Source organism: Palaemon carinicauda, chromosome 34, assembly GCF_036898095.1.
Source record: "Palaemon carinicauda isolate YSFRI2023 chromosome 34, ASM3689809v2, whole genome shotgun sequence".
Lineage (NCBI taxonomy): Eukaryota > Metazoa > Arthropoda > Malacostraca > Decapoda > Palaemonidae > Palaemon > Palaemon carinicauda.
The window spans coordinates 74,000,808-74,021,919 of record NC_090758.1 but is presented as its reverse complement, the minus strand read 5'-3'; positions in this window follow the sequence as shown (position 1 = coordinate 74,021,919).

Sequence of the window (21,112 nt, the reverse complement as noted above, 5' to 3'; positions counted from 1 at the left end):
CATATGGACATGACTCCTGGTATGGCAGTGAAACAATCTCCAATAGATTTAGTAGATTTGAGAACAAAGCCCTTGGAAGGATGTTGGGAGTTAAATGGCAGGACAGGATTAGAAATGAAACTATAAGAGAAATGACTCTAGTGCCACATGTGGATGAGATCATGATGAGGGGTAGATGGAAATGGTTTGGGGATGCTTTTCGCACTCCCCAAGGGAGAATAGTTCATCAAACGTTCAGTTGGGCTCCACAAGGCACTAGAAGAGTTGGAAGACCCAGGCCTACATGGCTGAGAACTATGAAGCTCGAATTAAGAGATTGTTACTGGAGGAGTATTGAATTAAAGCTGTAGAGGCGACTGGTGAAATCTAACCGATGATGATTATTATTATTATTATTATTATTATTATTATTATTATTACAAGCTAAGCTATAACCCTAGTTGGAAAAGCAGGGTGCTCTAAGCCCAAGGGCTTCAACAAGGAAGATAGCTCCGTGAGGAAAGGAAATAAGGAAACATAGAATAGTGTGCCTGGGTATACCCTCAAGCAAGAGAACTCTAACCCAAAAGAGAGAGAGAGAGAGAGAGAGAGAGAGAGAGAGAGAGAGATTCATTAATATTAATATACGTAAGCCTTTGTTTAATTTGTAGTAAATAGAGAGAGAGAGAGAGAGAGAGAGAGAGAGAGAGAGAGAGAGAGAGAGAGAGAGAGAGAGAGAGAGATTCATTAATATCAATATACGTAAGCCTTTGTTTAATTTGTATGTAAGAGAGAGAGAGAGAGAGAGAGAGAGAGAGAGAGAGAGAGAGAGAGAGAGAGAGAGAGAGAGAGAGAGGAGAGAGAGAGATTAACGTAGTCTTTAATCATTTCGGAATAATACTGTGTGGCAACTCTGCCTCTTCTTCGTCTTCTTCCTGTACCAGACGAAGAGAAATTTTGCGTAACTTAATAATGGAAAGGACTTTTTGATTAACTGTCTGAGAGAGAGAGAGAGAGAGAGAGAGAGAGAGAGAGAGAGAGAGAGAGAGAGAGAGAGAGAGAGAGAGGGGGGGGGAGTATGGTCCAAACCCATACTTGTCATAGCAAAGATTACTGTGCAAAACTAGAAGAAAAAAATATATATATAATAAAAAAAAATCTAAACTCATCGTTTATTTTCCATATGACGACATTGCACGAGTCTGATCTCAGTTTCATCATCATAAAAGTCGAAAAAAAAAAGTTTTTCCATTTTTTCTTGACCTTTTTTTTTTTATATAATTCGCCTATCGAAGAAGTCGGGTCTCACACAATCTTTTTTTTTTTTTCATTTAGTTTCGTCATTTGGAATAAATTTATCACTTTTTTTCCCTCTCTTTCCATATCATAAAATAGGTCAAGGGAGGTATATAAAAAAAATGGAAGTCTTCGCATCTATATATTAATTTTGAGAAGTTTTTTCTTTATTATATTTCGACTTAATGACGAAAAACGTTTGAGGGAAAATGCCAGGCTTAGCTGGGCGAATCATCCTTGCGTTGAGCGAAATGGCGACCTTTGGCAACTTTGATCAGCTGAGTCGAATTTAAAAAGGCATTTTTAGTGCTCTCTCTCTCTCTCTCTCTCTCTCTCTCTCTCCTTCCTTCATCGTTTTAGACACTGCCCCTAGCCAGAGGGTGGCTCTAGAGATGATGAATGCAAGTCACTGCCACATTCATCCGGTAACCCTATCTCGTAAGTTTTGCACTTCCTTGATTTCAAGGTTTAAAAGTTTCTTGTGAGCATATATATATAAATATATATATATATATATATATATATATATATATATATATTTAAGTGTGTATTTATACAACAATATGTATAATATATACATCTATATTTACAGATATATGTATATATATATATATATATATATATATATATATATATATATATACATGTTACAGTGAATCTGTATAATCAGGGAATATACATATCATCTGAGTGAATCACACATTATGAACATTCCCTGAAAATATTAGAGAATATATATATTCCCTGATTATACAGATTCACTGTAATATATATATATATATATATATATATATATATATATATATATATAAATATATACATATATATACATACATATATACATATATATATATATATATATACATATGAATATATACATACTCATGTATATATATATATATATATATATATATATATATATATATATATATATATATATATATATACTCAGGTATGAATATAAACAAATATATATACATATATATATTTGCATGCACTTATTAAAGAGGAAAATATTACAGGAAATTAGTGTAATCATATGAAAATTTTATAGTTTGAAAAATTTACTTTCATAAAAAAAAAACAGGATAATTATAAAAAAAAATCTTATAAGAGAAATCTCAAAATTAAATTCAAATATCCAGAAAAATTAAATCATATAGAATATTTATAGGAAAAGATTTTTTTATCCTCAAAATAAATTTCAAAGTCATATATAAACAAGTCAAATAAGACACCCACACTCAAGCCCACACAAGCATCCACAGACCCCAAACACTCCAGCCCCCACAAGCATCTACAGACCCCCACACTCCAGCCCACACAAGCATCCACAGACCCCCACACTCCAGCCCACATAAGCATCCACAGACTCCCACATTCAAGCCCACACAATCACCCACAGACCCACACAAGCACCCACAGATCCCCACACTCCAGCCCACACAATCACCCACAGACCCCACTCTCTAGCCCACACAAGCATCCACAGACACCCACACTCCAGCCCACACAAGCACACACAGACCCCCACACTCAAGCCCACACAAGCATCCACAGACCCCCACACTCTAGCCCACACAAGCACACACAGACCCCACTCTCTAGCCCACACAAGCATCCACAGACACCCACACTCCAGCCCACACAAGCACACACAGACCCCACTCTCTAGCCCACACAAGCATCCACAGACACCCACACTCCAGCCCACACAAGCACACACAGACCCCACTCTCTAGCCCACACAAGCATCCACAGACACCCACACTCCAGCCCACACAAGCACACACAGACCCCCACACTCAAGCCCACACAAGCATCCACAGACCCCCACACTCTAGCCCACACAATCACCCACAGACCCCCACACTCAAGCCCACACAATCACCCACAGACCCCCACACTCCAGCCCACACAAGCACACACAGACCCCACTCTCTAGCCCACACAAGCATCCACAGACCCCCACACTCAAGCCCACACAAGCATCCACAGACCCCCACACTCTAGCCCACACAATCACCCACAGACCCCCACACTCAAGCCCACACAATCACCCACAGACTCCCACACTCCAGCCCACACAAGCATCCACAGACCCCCAAACTCCAGCCCACACAAGCATCCACAGAGCCCCACACTCAAGCCCACACAAGCATCCATAGACCCCCACACTCCAGCCCACACAAGCATCCACAGACCCCCACACTCCAGCCCACACAAGCATCCACAGAGCCCCACTCGAGCCCACACAAGCATCCACAGACCCCCACTCCAGCCCACAAAGCATCCACAGACCCCCAAACTCCAGCCCACACAAGCATCCACAGAGCCCCACACTCCAGCCCACACAAGCATCCAAGAGCCCCACATCAAGCCCACACAAGCATCCACAGACCCCCACACTCCAGCCCAAACAAGCATCCACAGACCCCCACACAAACATCCACAGACCCCCACACTCCAGCCCACAAAAGCATCCATAGACCCCACACTCAAGCCCACACAAGCATCCATAGACCCCCACACTCAAGCCCACACAAGCATCCATAGACCCCCACACTCAAGCCCACACAAGCATCCATAGACCCCCACACTCAAGCCCACAAAAGCATCCATAGACCCCCACACTCAAGCCCACAAAAGCATCCATAGACCCCACACTCAAGCCCACACAAGCATCCATAGACCCCCACACTCAAGCCCACAAAAGCATCCATAGACCCCCACACTCAAGCCCACACAAGCATCCATAGACCCCCACACTCAAGCCCACACAAGCATCCATAGACCCCCACACTCAAGCCCACAACAAGCATCCATAGACCCCCACACTCAAGCCCACACAAGCATCCATAGACCCCCACACTCAAGCCCACACAAGCATCCATAGACCCCCACATCAAGCCCACACAAGCATCCATAGACCCCCACACTCAAGCCCACACAAGCATCCATAGACCCCCACACTCAAGCCCACAACAAGCATCCATAGACCCACTCAAGCCCACAAAGCATCCATAGACCCCCACACTCAAGCCCACACAAGCATCCATAGACCCCCACACTCAAGCCCACACAAGCATCCATAGACCCCCACACTCAAGCCCACACAAGCATCCATAGACCCCCAAACTCAAGCCCACAAAGCATCCATAGACCCCCACACTCAAGCCCACACAAGCATCCATAGACCCCCACACTCAAGCCCACACAAGCATCCATAGACCCCCAGCCCACAAAGCATCCATAGACCCCACACTCCAAGCCCACACAAGCATCCATAGACCCCCACACAAAGCATCCATAGACCCCCACACTCAAGCCCACACAAGCATCCATAGACCCCCACACTCAAGCCCACACAAGCATCCATAGACCCCCACACTCAAGCCCACAAAAGCATCCATAGACCCCCACACTCAAGCCCACACAAGCATCCATAGACCCCCACACTCAAGCCCACACAAGCATCCATAGACCCCCACACTCAAGCCCACACAAGCATCCATAGACCCCCACACTCAAGCCCACACAAGCATCCATAGACCCCCACACTCAAGCCCAACAAGCATCCATAGACCCCCACACTCAAGCCCACAAAGCATCCATAGACCCCCACACTCAAGCCCACACAAGCATCCATAGACCCCCACACTCAAGCCCACAAAAGCATCCATAGACCCCCACACTCAAGCCCACAAAGCATCCATAGACCCCCACACTCAAGCCCACACAAGCATCCATAGACCCCCACACTCAAGCCCACAAAAGCATCCATAGACCCCCACACTCAAGCCCACAAAAGCATCCATAGACCCCCACACTCAAGCCCACAAAAGCATCCATAGACCCCCACACTCAAGCCCACACAAGCATCCATAGACCCCCACACTCAAGCCCACAAAAGCATCCATAGACCCCCACACTCAAGCCCACACAAGCATCCATAGACCCCCACACTCAAGCCCACACAAGCATCCATAGACCCCCACACTCAAGCCCACAAAAGCATCCATAGACCCCCACACTCAAGCCCACACAAGCATCCATAGACCCCCACACTCAAGCCCACACAAGCATCCATAGACCCCCACACTCAAGCCCACAAAAGCATCCATAGACCCCCACACTCAAGCCCACAAAAGCATCCATAGACCCCCACACTCAAGCCCACACAAGCATCCATAGACCCCCACACTCAAGCCCACACAAGCATCCATAGACCCCCACACTCAAGCCCACACAAGCATCCATAGACCCCCACACTCAAGCCCACACAAGCATCCATAGACCCCCACACTCAAGCCCACAAAAGCATCCATAGACCCCCACACTCAAGCCCACACAAGCATCCATAGACCCCCACACTCAAGCCCACACAAGCATCCATAGACCCCCACACTCAAGCCCACACAAGCATCCATAGACCCCCACACTCAAGCCCACAAAAGCATCCATAGACCCCCACACTCAAGCCCACACAAGCATCCATAGACCCCCACACTCAAGCCCACAAAAGCATCCATAGACCCCCACACTCAAGCCCACAAAAGCATCCATAGACCCCCACACTCAAGCCCACAAAAGCATCCATAGACCCCCACACTCAAGCCCACACAAGCATCCATAGACCCCCACACTCAAGCCCACACAAGCATCCATAGACCCCCACACTCAAGCCCACACAAGCATCCATAGACCCCCACACTCAAGCCCACACAAGCATCCATAGACCCCCACACTCAAGCCCACAAAAGCATCCATAGACCCCCACACTCAAGCCCACACAAGCATCCATAGACCCCCACACTCAAGCCCACACAAGCATCCATAGACCCCCACACTCAAGCCCACACAAGCATCCATAGACCCCCACACTCAAGCCCACACAAGCATCCATAGACCCCCACACTCAAGCCCACACAAGCATCCATAGACCCCCACACTCAAGCCCACACAAGCATCCATAGACCCCCACACTCAAGCCCACACAAGCATCCATAGACCCCCACACTCAAGCCCACACAAGCATCCATAGACCCCCACACTCAAGCCCACACAAGCATCCATAGACCCCCACACTCAAGCCCACACAAGCATCCATAGACCCCCACACTCAAGCCCACACAAGCATCCATAGACCCCCACACTCAAGCCCACAAAAGCATCCATAGACCCCCACACTCAAGCCCACAAAAGCATCCATAGACCCCCACACTCAAGCCCACACAAGCATCCATAGACCCCCACACTCAAGCCCACAAAAGCATCCATAGACCCCCACACTCAAGCCCACACAAGCATCCATAGACCCCCACACTCAAGCCCACACAAGCATCCATAGACCCCCACACTCAAGCCCACAAAAGCATCCATAGACCCCCACACTCAAGCCCACACAAGCATCCATAGACCCCCACACTCAAGCCCACACAAGCATCCATAGACCCCCACACTCAAGCCCACACAAGCATCCATAGACCCCCACACTCAAGCCCACAAAAGCATCCATAGACCCCCACACTCAAGCCCACAAAAGCATCCATAGACCCCCACACTCAAGCCCACACAAGCATCCATAGACCCCCACACTCAAGCCCACAAAAGCATCCATAGACCCCCACACTCAAGCCCACAAAAGCATCCATAGACCCCCACACTCAAGCCCACAAAAGCATCCATAGACCCCCACACTCAAGCCCACAAAAGCATCCATAGACCCCCACACTCAAGCCCACACAAGCATCCATAGACCCCCACACTCAAGCCCACAAAAGCATCCATAGACCCCCACACTCAAGCCCACAAAAGCATCCATAGACCCCCACACTCAAGCCCACACAAGCATCCATAGACCCCCACACTCAAGCCCACACAAGCATCCATAGACCCCCACACTCAAGCCCACAAAAGCATCCATAGACCCCCACACTCAAGCCCACACAAGCATCCATAGACCCCCACACTCAAGCCCACACAAGCATCCATAGACCCCCACACTCAAGCCCACAAAGCATCCATAGACCCCCACACTCAAGCCCACACAAGCATCCATAGACCCCCACACTCAAGCCCACACAAGCATCCATAGACCCCCACACTCAAGCCCACACAAGCATCCATAGACCCCCACACTCAAGCCCACAAAGCATCCATAGACCCCCACACTCAAGCCCACACAAGCATCCATAGACCCCCACACTCAAGCCCACACAAGCATCCATAGACCCCCACACTCAAGCCCACAAAAGCATCCATAGACCCCCACACTCAAGCCCACACAAGCATCCATAGACCCCCACACTCAAGCCCACAAAAGCATCCATAGACCCCCACACTCAAGCCCACACAAGCATCCATAGACCCCCACACTCAAGCCCACACAAGCATCCATAGACCCCCACACTCAAGCCCACAAAAGCATCCATAGACCCCCACACTCAAGCCCACACAAGCATCCATAGACCCCCACACTCAAGCCCACACAAGCATCCATAGACCCCCACACTCAAGCCCACACAAGCATCCATAGACCCCCACACTCAAGCCCACACAAGCATCCATAGACCCCCACACTCAAGCCCACACAAGCATCCATAGACCCCCACACTCAAGCCCACACAAGCATCCATAGACCCCCACACTCAAGCCCACACAAGCATCCATAGACCCCCACACTCAAGCCCACACAAGCATCCATAGACCCCCACACTCAAGCCCACACAAGCATCCATAGACCCCCACACTCAAGCCCACACAAGCATCCATAGACCCCCACACTCAAGCCCACACAAGCATCCATAGACCCCCACACTCAAGCCCACACAAGCATCCATAGACCCCCACACTCAAGCCCACACAAGCATCCATAGACCCCCACACTCAAGCCCACACAAGCATCCATAGACCCCCACACTCAAGCCCACAAAGCATCCATAGACCCCCACACTCAAGCCCACAAAGCATCCATAGACCCCCACACTCAAGCCCACACAAGCATCCATAGACCCCCACACTCAAGCCCACAAAGCATCCATAGACCCCCACACTCAAGCCCACACAAGCATCCATAGACCCCCACACTCAAGCCCACAACAAGCATCCATAGACCCCCACACTCAAGCCCACAAAAGCATCCATAGACCCCCACACTCAAGCCCACAAAAGCATCCATAGACCCCCACACTCAAGCCCACAAAAGCATCCATAGACCCCCACACTCAAGCCCACAAAAGCATCCATAGACCCCCACACTCAAGCCCACAAAAGCATCCATAGACCCCCACACTCAAGCCCACAAAAGCATCCATAGACCCCCACACTCAAGCCCACAAAAGCATCCATAGACCCCCACACTCAAGCCCACAAAAGCATCCATAGACCCCCACACTCAAGCCCACAAAAGCATCCATAGACCCCCACACTCAAGCCCACAAAAGCATCCATAGACCCCCACACTCAAGCCCACAAAAGCATCCATAGACCCCCACACTCAAGCCCACAAAAGCATCCATAGACCCCCACACTCAAGCCCACAAAAGCATCCATAGACCCCCACACTCAAGCCCACAAAAGCATCCATAGACCCCCACACTCAAGCCCACAAAAGCATCCATAGACCCCCACACTCAAGCCCACAAAAGCATCCATAGACCCCCACACTCAAGCCCACAAAAGCATCCATAGACCCCCACACTCAAGCCCACAAAAGCATCCATAGACCCCCAAACTCAAGCCCACAAAAGCATCCATAGACCCCCACACTCAAGCCCACAAAAGCATCCATAGACCCCCACACTCAAGCCCACAAAAGCATCCATAGACCCCCAACTCAAGCCCACAAAAGCATCCATAGACCCCCACACTCAAGCCCACAAAAGCATCCATAGACCCCCACACTCAAGCCCACAAAAGCATCCATAGACCCCCAAACTCAAGCCCACAAAAGCATCCATAGACCCCCACACTCAAGCCCACAAAAGCATCCATAGACCCCCAACTCAAGCCCACAAAAGCATCCATAGACCCCCACACTCAAGCCCACAAAAGCATCCATAGACCCCCACACTCAAGCCCACAAAAGCATCCATAGACCCCCACACTCAAGCCCACAAAAGCATCCATAGACCCCCACACTCAAGCCCACAAAAGCATCCATAGACCCCCAAACTCAAGCCCACAAAAGCATCCATAGACCCCCAAACTCAAGCCCACAAAAGCATCCATAGACCCCCACACTCAAGCCCACAAAAGCATCCATAGACCCCCAAACTCAAGCCCACAAAAGCATCCATAGACCCCCACACTCAAGCCCACAAAAGCATCCATAGACCCCCACACTCAAGCCCACAAAAGCATCCATAGACCCCCACACTCAAGCCCACAAAAGCATCCATAGACCCCCAAACTCAAGCCCACAAAAGCATCCATAGACCCCCACACTCAAGCCCACAAAAGCATCCATAGACCCCCAAACTCAAGCCCACAAAAGCATCCATAGACCCCCAAACTCAAGCCCACAAAAGCATCCATAGACCCCCAAACTCAAGCCCACAAAAGCATCCATAGACCCCCAAACTCAAGCCCACAAAAGCATCCATAGACCCCCAAACTCAAGCCCACAAAAGCATCCATAGACCCCCAAACTCAAGCCCACAAAAGCATCCATAGACCCCCAAACTCAAGCCCACAAAAGCATCCATAGACCCCCAAACTCAAGCCCACAAAAGCATCCATAGACCCCCACACTCAAGCCCACAAAAGCATCCATAGACCCCCACACTCAAGCCCACAAAAGCATCCATAGACCCCCACACTCAAGCCCACAAAAGCATCCATAGACCCCCACACTCAAGCCCACAAAAGCATCCATAGACCCCCAACTCAAGCCCACAAAAGCATCCATAGACCCCCACACTCAAGCCCACAAAAGCATCCATAGACCCCCACACTCAAGCCCACAAAAGCATCCATAGACCCCCACACTCAAGCCCACAAAAGCATCCATAGACCCCCACACTCAAGCCCACAAAAGCATCCATAGACCCCCACACTCAAGCCCACAAAAGCATCCATAGACCCCCACACTCAAGCCCACAAAAGCATCCATAGACCCCCACACTCAAGCCCACAAAAGCATCCATAGACCCCCACACTCAAGCCCACAAAAGCATCCATAGACCCCCACACTCAAGCCCACAAAAGCATCCATAGACCCCCACACTCAAGCCCACAAAAGCATCCATAGACCCCCACACTCAAGCCCACAAAAGCATCCATAGACCCCCACACTCAAGCCCACAAAAGCATCCATAGACCCCCACACTCAAGCCCACAAAAGCATCCATAGACCCCCACACTCAAGCCCACAAAAGCATCCATAGACCCCCACACTCAAGCCCACAAAAGCATCCATAGACCCCCACACTCAAGCCCACAAAAGCATCCATAGACCCCCACACTCAAGCCCACAAAAGCATCCATAGACCCCCACACTCAAGCCCACAAAAGCATCCATAGACCCCCACACTCAAGCCCACAAAAGCATCCATAGACCCCCACACTCAAGCCCACAAAAGCATCCATAGACCCCCACACTCAAGCCCACAAAAGCATCCATAGACCCCCACACTCAAGCCCACAAAAGCATCCATAGACCCCCACACTCAAGCCCACAAAAGCATCCATAGACCCCCACACTCAAGCCCACACAAGCATCCATAGACCCCCACACTCAAGCCCACAAAAGCATCCATAGACCCCCACACTCAAGCCCACAAAAGCATCCATAGACCCCCACACTCAAGCCCACAAAAGCATCCATAGACCCCCACACTCAAGCCCACAAAAGCATCCATAGACCCCCACACTCAAGCCCACAAAAGCATCCATAGACCCCCACACTCAAGCCCACAAAAGCATCCATAGACCCCCACACTCAAGCCCACAAAAGCATCCATAGACCCCCACACTCAAGCCCACAAAAGCATCCATAGACCCCCACACTCAAGCCCACAAAAGCATCCATAGACCCCCACACTCAAGCCCACAAAAGCATCCATAGACCCCCACACTCAAGCCCACAAAAGCATCCATAGACCCCCACACTCAAGCCCACAAAAGCATCCATAGACCCCCACACTCAAGCCCACACAAGCATCCATAGACCCCCACACTCAAGCCCACAAAAGCATCCATAGACCCCCACACTCAAGCCCACAAAAGCATCCATAGACCCCCACACTCAAGCCCACACAAGCATCCATAGACCCCCACACTCAAGCCCACACAAGCATCCATAGACCCCCACACTCAAGCCCACAAAAGCATCCATAGACCCCCACACTCAAGCCCACAAAAGCATCCATAGACCCCCACACTCAAGCCCACACAAGCATCCATAGACCCCCACACTCAAGCCCACAAAAGCATCCATAGACCCCCACACTCAAGCCCACAAAAGCATCCATAGACCCCCACACTCAAGCCCACACAAGCATCCATAGACCCCCACACTCAAGCCCACAAAAGCATCCATAGACCCCCACACTCAAGCCCACAAAAGCATCCATAGACCCCCACACTCAAGCCCACACAAGCATCCATAGACCCCCACACTCAAGCCCACACAAGCATCCATAGACCCCCACACTCAAGCCCACACAAGCATCCATAGACCCCCACACTCAAGCCCACACAAGCATCCATAGACCCCCACACTCAAGCCCACACAAGCATCCATAGACCCCCACACTCAAGCCCACACAAGCATCCATAGACCCCCACACTCAAGCCCACACAAGCATCCATAGACCCCCACACTCAAGCCCACACAAGCATCCATAGACCCCCACACTCAAGCCCACACAAGCATCCATAGACCCCCACACTCAAGCCCACACAAGCATCCATAGACCCCCACACTCAAGCCCACAAAAGCATCCATAGACCCCCACACTCAAGCCCACACAAGCATCCATAGACCCCCACACTCAAGCCCACACAAGCATCCATAGACCCCCACACTCAAGCCCACACAAGCATCCATAGACCCCCACACTCAAGCCCACACAAGCATCCATAGACCCCCACACTCAAGCCCACACAAGCATCCATAGACCCCCACACTCAAGCCCACACAAGCATCCATAGACCCCCACACTCAAGCCCACACAAGCATCCATAGACCCCCACACTCAAGCCCACACAAGCATCCATAGACCCCCACACTCAAGCCCACACAAGCATCCATAGACCCCCACACTCAAGCCCACACAAGCATCCATAGACCCCCACACTCAAGCCCACACAAGCATCCATAGACCCCCACACTCAAGCCCACACAAGCATCCATAGACCCCCACACTCAAGCCCACACAAGCATCCATAGACCCCCACACTCAAGCCCACACAAGCATCCATAGACCCCCACACTCAAGCCCACACAAGCATCCATAGACCCCCACACTCAAGCCCACAACAAGCATCCATAGACCCCCACACTCAAGCCCACACAAGCATCCATAGACCCCCACACTCAAGCCCACACAAGCATCCATAGACCCCCACACTCAAGCCCACACAAGCATCCATAGACCCCCACACTCAAGCCCACACAAGCATCCATAGACCCCCACACTCAAGCCCACACAAGCATCCATAGACCCCCACACTCAAGCCCACACAAGCATCCATAGACCCCCACACTCAAGCCCACACAAGCATCCATAGACCCCCACACTCAAGCCCACACAAGCATCCATAGACCCCCACACTCAAGCCCACACAAGCATCCATAGACCCCCACACTCAAGCCCACACAAGCATCCATAGACCCCCACACTCAAGCCCACACAAGCATCCATAGACCCCCACACTCAAGCCCACACAAGCATCCATAGACCCCCACACTCAAGCCCACACAAGCATCCATAGACCCCCACACTCAAGCCCACACAAGCATCCATAGACCCCCACACTCAAGCCCACACAAGCATCCATAGACCCCCACACTCAAGCCCACACAAGCATCCATAGACCCCCACACTCAAGCCCACACAAGCATCCATAGACCCCCACACTCAAGCCCACACAAGCATCCATAGACCCCCACACTCAAGCCCACACAAGCATCCACAGACCCCCACACTCAAGCCCACACAAGCATCCATAGACCCCCACACTCAAGCCCACACAAGCATCCACAGACCCCCACACTCAAGCCCACACAAGCATCCATAGACCCCCACACTCAAGCCCACACAAGCATCCACAGACCCCCACACTCAAGCCCACACAAGCATCCATAGACCCCCACACTCAAGCCCACACAAGCATCCACAGACCCCCACACTCAAGCCCACACAAGCATCCACAGACCCCCACTCTCAAGCCCACACAAGCATCCACAGACCCCCACACTCAAGCCCACACAAGCATCCACAGACCCCCACACTCAAGCCCACACAAGCATCCACAGACCCCCACACTCAAGCCCACACAAGCATCCACAGACCCCCACACTCAAGCCCACACAAGCATCCACAGACCCCCACACTCAAGCCCACACAAGCATCCACAGACCCCCACACTCAAGCCCACACAAGCATCCATAGACCCCCACACTCAAGCCCACACAAGCATCCACAGACCCCCACACTCAAGCCCACACAAGCATCCATAGACCCCCACACTCAAGCCCACACAAGCATCCACAGACCCCCACACTCAAGCCCACACAAGCATCCACAGACCCCCACACTCAAGCCCACACAAGCATCCATAGACCCCCACACTCAAGCCCACAAAGCATCCATAGACCCCCACACTCAAGCCCACACAAGCATCCATAGACCCCCACACTCAAGCCCAACAAGCATCCATAGACCCCCACACTCAAGCCCACACAAGCATCCATAGACCCCCACACTCAAGCCCACACAAGCATCCATAGACCCCCACACTCAAGCCCACACAAGCATCCATAGACCCCCACACTCAAGCCCACAAAAGCATCCATAGACCCCCACACTCAAGCCCACACAAGCATCCATAGACCCCCACACTCAAGCCCACAAAAGCATCCATAGACCCCCACACTCAAGCCCACAAAAGCATCCATAGACCCCCACACTCAAGCCCACAAAAGCATCCATAGACCCCCACACTCAAGCCCACAAAAGCATCCATAGACCCCCACACTCAAGCCCACAAAAGCATCCATAGACCCCCACACTCAAGCCCACAAAAGCATCCATAGACCCCCACACTCAAGCCCACAAAAGCATCCATAGACCCCCACACTCAAGCCCACAAAAGCATCCATAGACCCCCACACTCAAGCCCACAAAAGCATCCATAGACCCCCACACTCAAGCCCACAAAAGCATCCATAGACCCCCACACTCAAGCCCACAAAAGCATCCATAGACCCCCACACTCAAGCCCACAAAAGCATCCATAGACCCCCACACTCAAGCCCACAAAAGCATCCATAGACCCCCACACTCAAGCCCACAAAAGCATCCATAGACCCCCACACTCAAGCCCACAAAAGCATCCATAGACCCCCACACTCAAGCCCACAAAGCATCCATAGACCCCCACACTCAAGCCCACAAAAGCATCCATAGACCCCCACACTCAAGCCCACAAAAGCATCCATAGACCCCCACACTCAAGCCCACAAAAGCATCCATAGACCCCCACACTCAAGCCCACAAAAGCATCCATAGACCCCCACACTCAAGCCCACAAAAGCATCCATAGACCCCCACACTCAAGCCCACAAAAGCATCCATAGACCCCCACACTCAAGCCCACAAAAGCATCCATAGACCCCCACACTCAAGCCCACAAAAGCATCCATAGACCCCCACACTCAAGCCCACAAAAGCATCCATAGACCCCCACACTCAAGCCCACAAAAGCATCCATAGACCCCCACACTCAAGCCCACAAAAGCATCCATAGACCCCCACACTCAAGCCCACAAAAGCATCCATAGACCCCCACACTCAAGCCCACAAAAGCATCCATAGACCCCCACACTCAAGCCCACAAAAGCATCCATAGACCCCCACACTCAAGCCCACAAAAGCATCCATAGACCCCCACACTCAAGCCCACAAAAGCATCCATAGACCCCCACACTCAAGCCCACAAAAGCATCCATAGACCCCCACACTCAAGCCCACAAAAGCATCCATAGACCCCCACACTCAAGCCCACAAAAGCATCCATAGACCCCCACACTCAAGCCCACAAAAGCATCCATAGACCCCCACACTCAAGCCCACAAAAGCATCCATAGACCCCCACACTCAAGCCCACAAAAGCATCCATAGACCCCCACACTCAAGCCCACAAAAGCATCCATAGACCCCCACACTCAAGCCCACAAAAGCATCCATAGACCCCCACACTCAAGCCCACAAAAGCATCCATAGACCCCCACACTCAAGCCCACAAAAGCATCCATAGACCCCCACACTCAAGCCCACAAAAGCATCCATAGACCCCCACACTCAAGCCCACAAAAGCATCCATAGACCCCCACACTCAAGCCCACAAAAGCATCCATAGACCCCCACACTCAAGCCCACAAAAGCATCCATAGACCCCCACACTCAAGCCCACAAAAGCATCCATAGACCCCCACACTCAAGCCCACAAAAGCATCCATAGACCCCCACACTCAAGCCCACAAAAGCATCCATAGACCCCCACACTCAAGCCCACAAAAGCATCCATAGACCCCCACACTCAAGCCCACAAAAGCATCCATAGACCCCCACACTCAAGCCCACAAAAGCATCCATAGACCCCCACACTCAAGCCCACAAAAGCATCCATAGACCCCCACACTCAAGCCCACAAAAGCATCCATAGACCCCCACACTCAAGCCCACAAAAGCATCCATAGACCCCCACACTCAAGCCCACAAAAGCATCCATAGACCCCCACACTCAAGCCCACAAAAGCATCCATAGACCCCCACACTCAAGCCCACAAAGCATCCATAGACCCCCACACTCAAGCCCACACAAGCATCCATAGACCCCCACACTCAAGCCCACACAAGCATCCATAGACCCCCACACTCAAGCCCACACAAGCATCCATAGACCCCCACACTCAAGCCCACAAAAGCATCCATAGACCCCCACACTCAAGCCCACACAAGCATCCATAGACCCCCACACTCAAGCCCACAAAAGCATCCATAGACCCCCACACTCAAGCCCACACAAGCATCCATAGACCCCCACACTCAAGCCCACAAAAGCATCCATAGACCCCCACACTCAAGCCCACAAAAGCATCCATAGACCCCCACACTCAAGCCCACACAAGCATCCATAGACCCCCACACTCAAGCCCACACAAGCATCCATAGACCCCCACACTCAAGCCCACAAAAGCATCCATAGACCCCCACACTCAAGCCCACACAAGCATCCATAGACCCCCACACTCAAGCCCACACAAGCATCCATAGACCCCCACACTCAAGCCCACACAAGCATCCATAGACCCCCACACTCAAGCCCACAAAAGCATCCATAGACCCCCACACTCAAGCCCACACAAGCATCCATAGACCCCCACACTCAAGCCCACAAAAGCATCCATAGACCCCCACACTCAAGCCCACAAAAGCATCCATAGACCCCCACACTCAAGCCCACAAAAGCATCCATAGACCCCCACACTCAAGCCCACAAAAGCATCCATAGACCCCCACACTCAAGCCCACAAAAGCATCCATAGACCCCCACACTCAAGCCCACACAAGCATCCATAGACCCCCACACTCAAGCCCACACAAGCATCCATAGACCCCCACACTCAAGCCCACAAAAGCATCCATAGACCCCCACACTCAAGCCCACAAAAGCATCCATAGACCCCCACACTCAAGCCCACACAAGCATCCATAGACCCCCACACTCAAGCCCACAAAAGCATCCATAGACCCCCACACTCAAGCCCACAAAAGCATCCATAGACCCCCACACTCAAGCCCACACAAGCATCCATAGACCCCCACACTCAAGCCCACACAAGCATCCATAGACCCCCACACTCAAGCCCACAAAAGCATCCATAGACCCCCACACTCAAGCCCACAAAAGCATCCATAGACCCCCACACTCAAGCCCACACAAGCATCCATAGACCCCCACACTCAAGCCCACACAAGCATCCATAGACCCCCACACTCAAGCCCACAAAAGCATCCATAGACCCCCACACTCAAGCCCACACAAGCATCCATAGACCCCCACACTCAAGCCCACACAAGCATCCATAGACCCCCACACTCAAGCCCACACAAGCATCCATAGACCCCCACACTCAAGCCCACACAAGCATCCATAGACCCCCACACTCAAGCCCACACAAGCATCCATAGACCCCCACACTCAAGCCCACACAAGCATCCATAGACCCCCACACTCCAGCCCACACAAGCATCCATAGACCCCCACACTCCAGCCCACACAAGCATCACATAGACCCCCACACTCCAGCCCACACAAGCATCCATAGACCCCCACACTCAAGCCCACACAAGCATCCACAGACCCCCACACTCCAGCCCACAAAGCATCCATAGACCCCCACACTCCAGCCCACACAAGCATCCACAGACCCCCACACTCAAGCCCACACAAGCATCCATAGACCCCCACACTCCAGCCCACACAAGCATCCATAGACCCCCACACTCCAGCCCACACAAGCATCCATAGACCCCCACACTCCAGCCCACACAAGCATCCACAGACCCCCACACTCCAGCCCACACAAGCATCCACAAGACCCCCACACTCCAGCCCACACAAGCATCCACAGACCCCCACACTCCAGCCCACACAAGCATCCACAGACCCCCACACTCCAGCCCACACAAGCATCCACAGACCCCCACACTCCAGCCCACACAAGCATCCACAGACCCCCACACTCCAGCCCACACAATCATCCACAGACCCCCACACTCCAGCCCACACAAGCATCCACAGACCCCCACACTCCAGCCCAACAATCATCCACAGACCCCCACACTCCAGCCCACACAAGCATCCACAGACCCCCACACTCAAGCCCACACAAGCATCCACAGACCCCCACACTCCAGCCCACAAAGCATCCACAGACCCCCACACTCAAGCCCACACAATCATCCACAGACCCCCACACTCCAGCCCACACAGACTCCCACACCCCAGCCCACACAAGCATCCACAGACCCCCACACTCAAGCCCACACAATCATCCACAGACCCCCACACTCCAGCCCACACAAGCATCCACAGACCCCCACACTCCAGCCCACACAATCATCCACAGACCCCCACACTAAGCCCACACAAGCATCCACAGACCCCCACACTCCAGCCCACACAAGCATACACAGACCCCCACACTCCAGCCCACACAAGCATCCACAGACCCCCACACTCCAGCCCACACAAGCATCCACAGACCCCCACACTCCAGCCCACACAAGCATACACAGACCCCCACACTCCAGCCCACACAAGCATCCACAGACCCCCACACTCCAGCCCACACAAGCATCCACAGACCCCCACACTCCAGCCCACACAAGCATCCACAGACCCCCACACTCCAGCCCACACAAGCATCCACAGACCCCCACACTCCAGCCCACACAAGCATACACAGACCCCCACACTCCAGCCCACACAAGCATCCACAGACCCCCACACTCCAGCCCACACAAGCATACACAGACCCCCACACTCCAGCCCACACAAGCATCCACAGACCCCCACACTCCAGCCCACACAAGCATCCACAGACCCCCACACTCCAGCCCACACAAGCATCCACAGACCCCCACACTCCAGCCCACACAAGCATCCACAGACCCCCACACTCCAGCCCACACAAGCATCCACAGACCCCCACACTCCAGCCCACACAAGCATCACAGACCCCCACACTCCAGCCCACACAAGCATCCACAGACCCCCACACTCCAGCCCACACAAGCATCCACAGACCCCCACACTCCAGCCCACACAAGCATCCACAGACCCCCACACTCCAGCCCACACAAGCATCCACAGACCCCCACACTCCAGCCCACACAAGCATCCACAGACCCCCACACTCCAGCCCACACAAGCATACACAGACCCCCACACTCCAGCCCACACAAGCATACACAGACCCCCACACTCCAGCCCACAAAGCATACACAGACCCCCACACTCCAGCCCACACAAGCATACACAGACCCCCACACTCCAGCCCACACAAGCATACACAGACCCCCACACTCCAGCCCACACAAGCATACACAGACCCCCACACTCCAGCCCACACAAGCATACACAGACCCCCACACTCCAGCCCACACAATCACCCACAGACCCCCACACTCCAGCCCACACAAGCATACACAGACCCCCACACTCAGCCCACACAATCACCCACAGACCCCCACACTCCAGCCCACACAATCACCCACAGACCCCCACACTCCAGCCCACACAATCACACACAGACCCCCACACTCCAGCCCACACAATCACCCACAGACCCCCACACCCAAGCCCACACAAGCATCCACAGACCCCCACACTCCAGCCCACACAATCACCCACAGACCCCCACACTCCAGCCCACACAAGCATACACAGACCCCCACACTCCAGCCCACACAAGCATCCACAGACCCCCACACTCCAGCCCACACAAGCATACACAGACCCCCACACTCCAGCCCACACAAGCATACACAGACCCCCACACTCCAGCCCACAAAAGCATACACAGACCCCCACACTCCAGCCCACACAAGCATACACAGACCCCCACACTCCAGCCCACACAAGCATACACAGACCCCCACACTCCAGCCCACACAAGCATACACAGACCCCCACACTCCAGCCCACACAATCACCCACAGACCCCCACACTCCAGCCCACACAAGCATACACAGACCCCCACACTCAGCCCACACAATCACCCACAGACCCCCACACTCCAGCCCACACAATCACCCACAGACCCCCACACTCCAGCCCACACAATCACACACAGACCCCCACACTATAGCCCACACAATCACCCACAGACCCCCACACTCCAAGCCCACACAAGCATCCACAGACCCCCACACTCCAGCCCACACAATCACCCACAGACCCCCACACTCCAGCCCACACAAGCATACACAGACCCCCACACTCCAGCCCACACAAGCATCCACAGACCCCCACACTCCAGCCCACACAAGCATACACAGACCCCCACACTCCAGCCCACACAAGCATACACAGACCCCACACTCCAGCCCACACAAGCATACACAGACCCCCACACTCCAGCCCACACAAGCATACACAGACCCCCACACTCCAGCCCACAAAAGCATACACAGACCCCCACACTCCAGCCCACACAAGCATACACAGACCCCCACACTCCAGCCCACACAAGCATACACAGACCCCCACACTCCAGCCCACACAAGCATACACAGACCCCCACACTCCAGCCCACACAAGCATACACAGACCCCCACACTCCAGCCCACACAATCACCCACAGACCCCCACACTCAGCCCACACAAGCATACACAGACCCCCACACTCCAGCCCACACAATCACCCACAGACCCCCACACTCCAGCCCACACAAGCATACACAGACCCCCACACTCCAGCCCACACAATCACCCACAGACCCCCACACTCCAGCCCACACAAGCATACACAGACCCCCACACTCAGCCCACACAATCACCCACAGACCCCCACACTCCAGCCCACACAGACCCCCA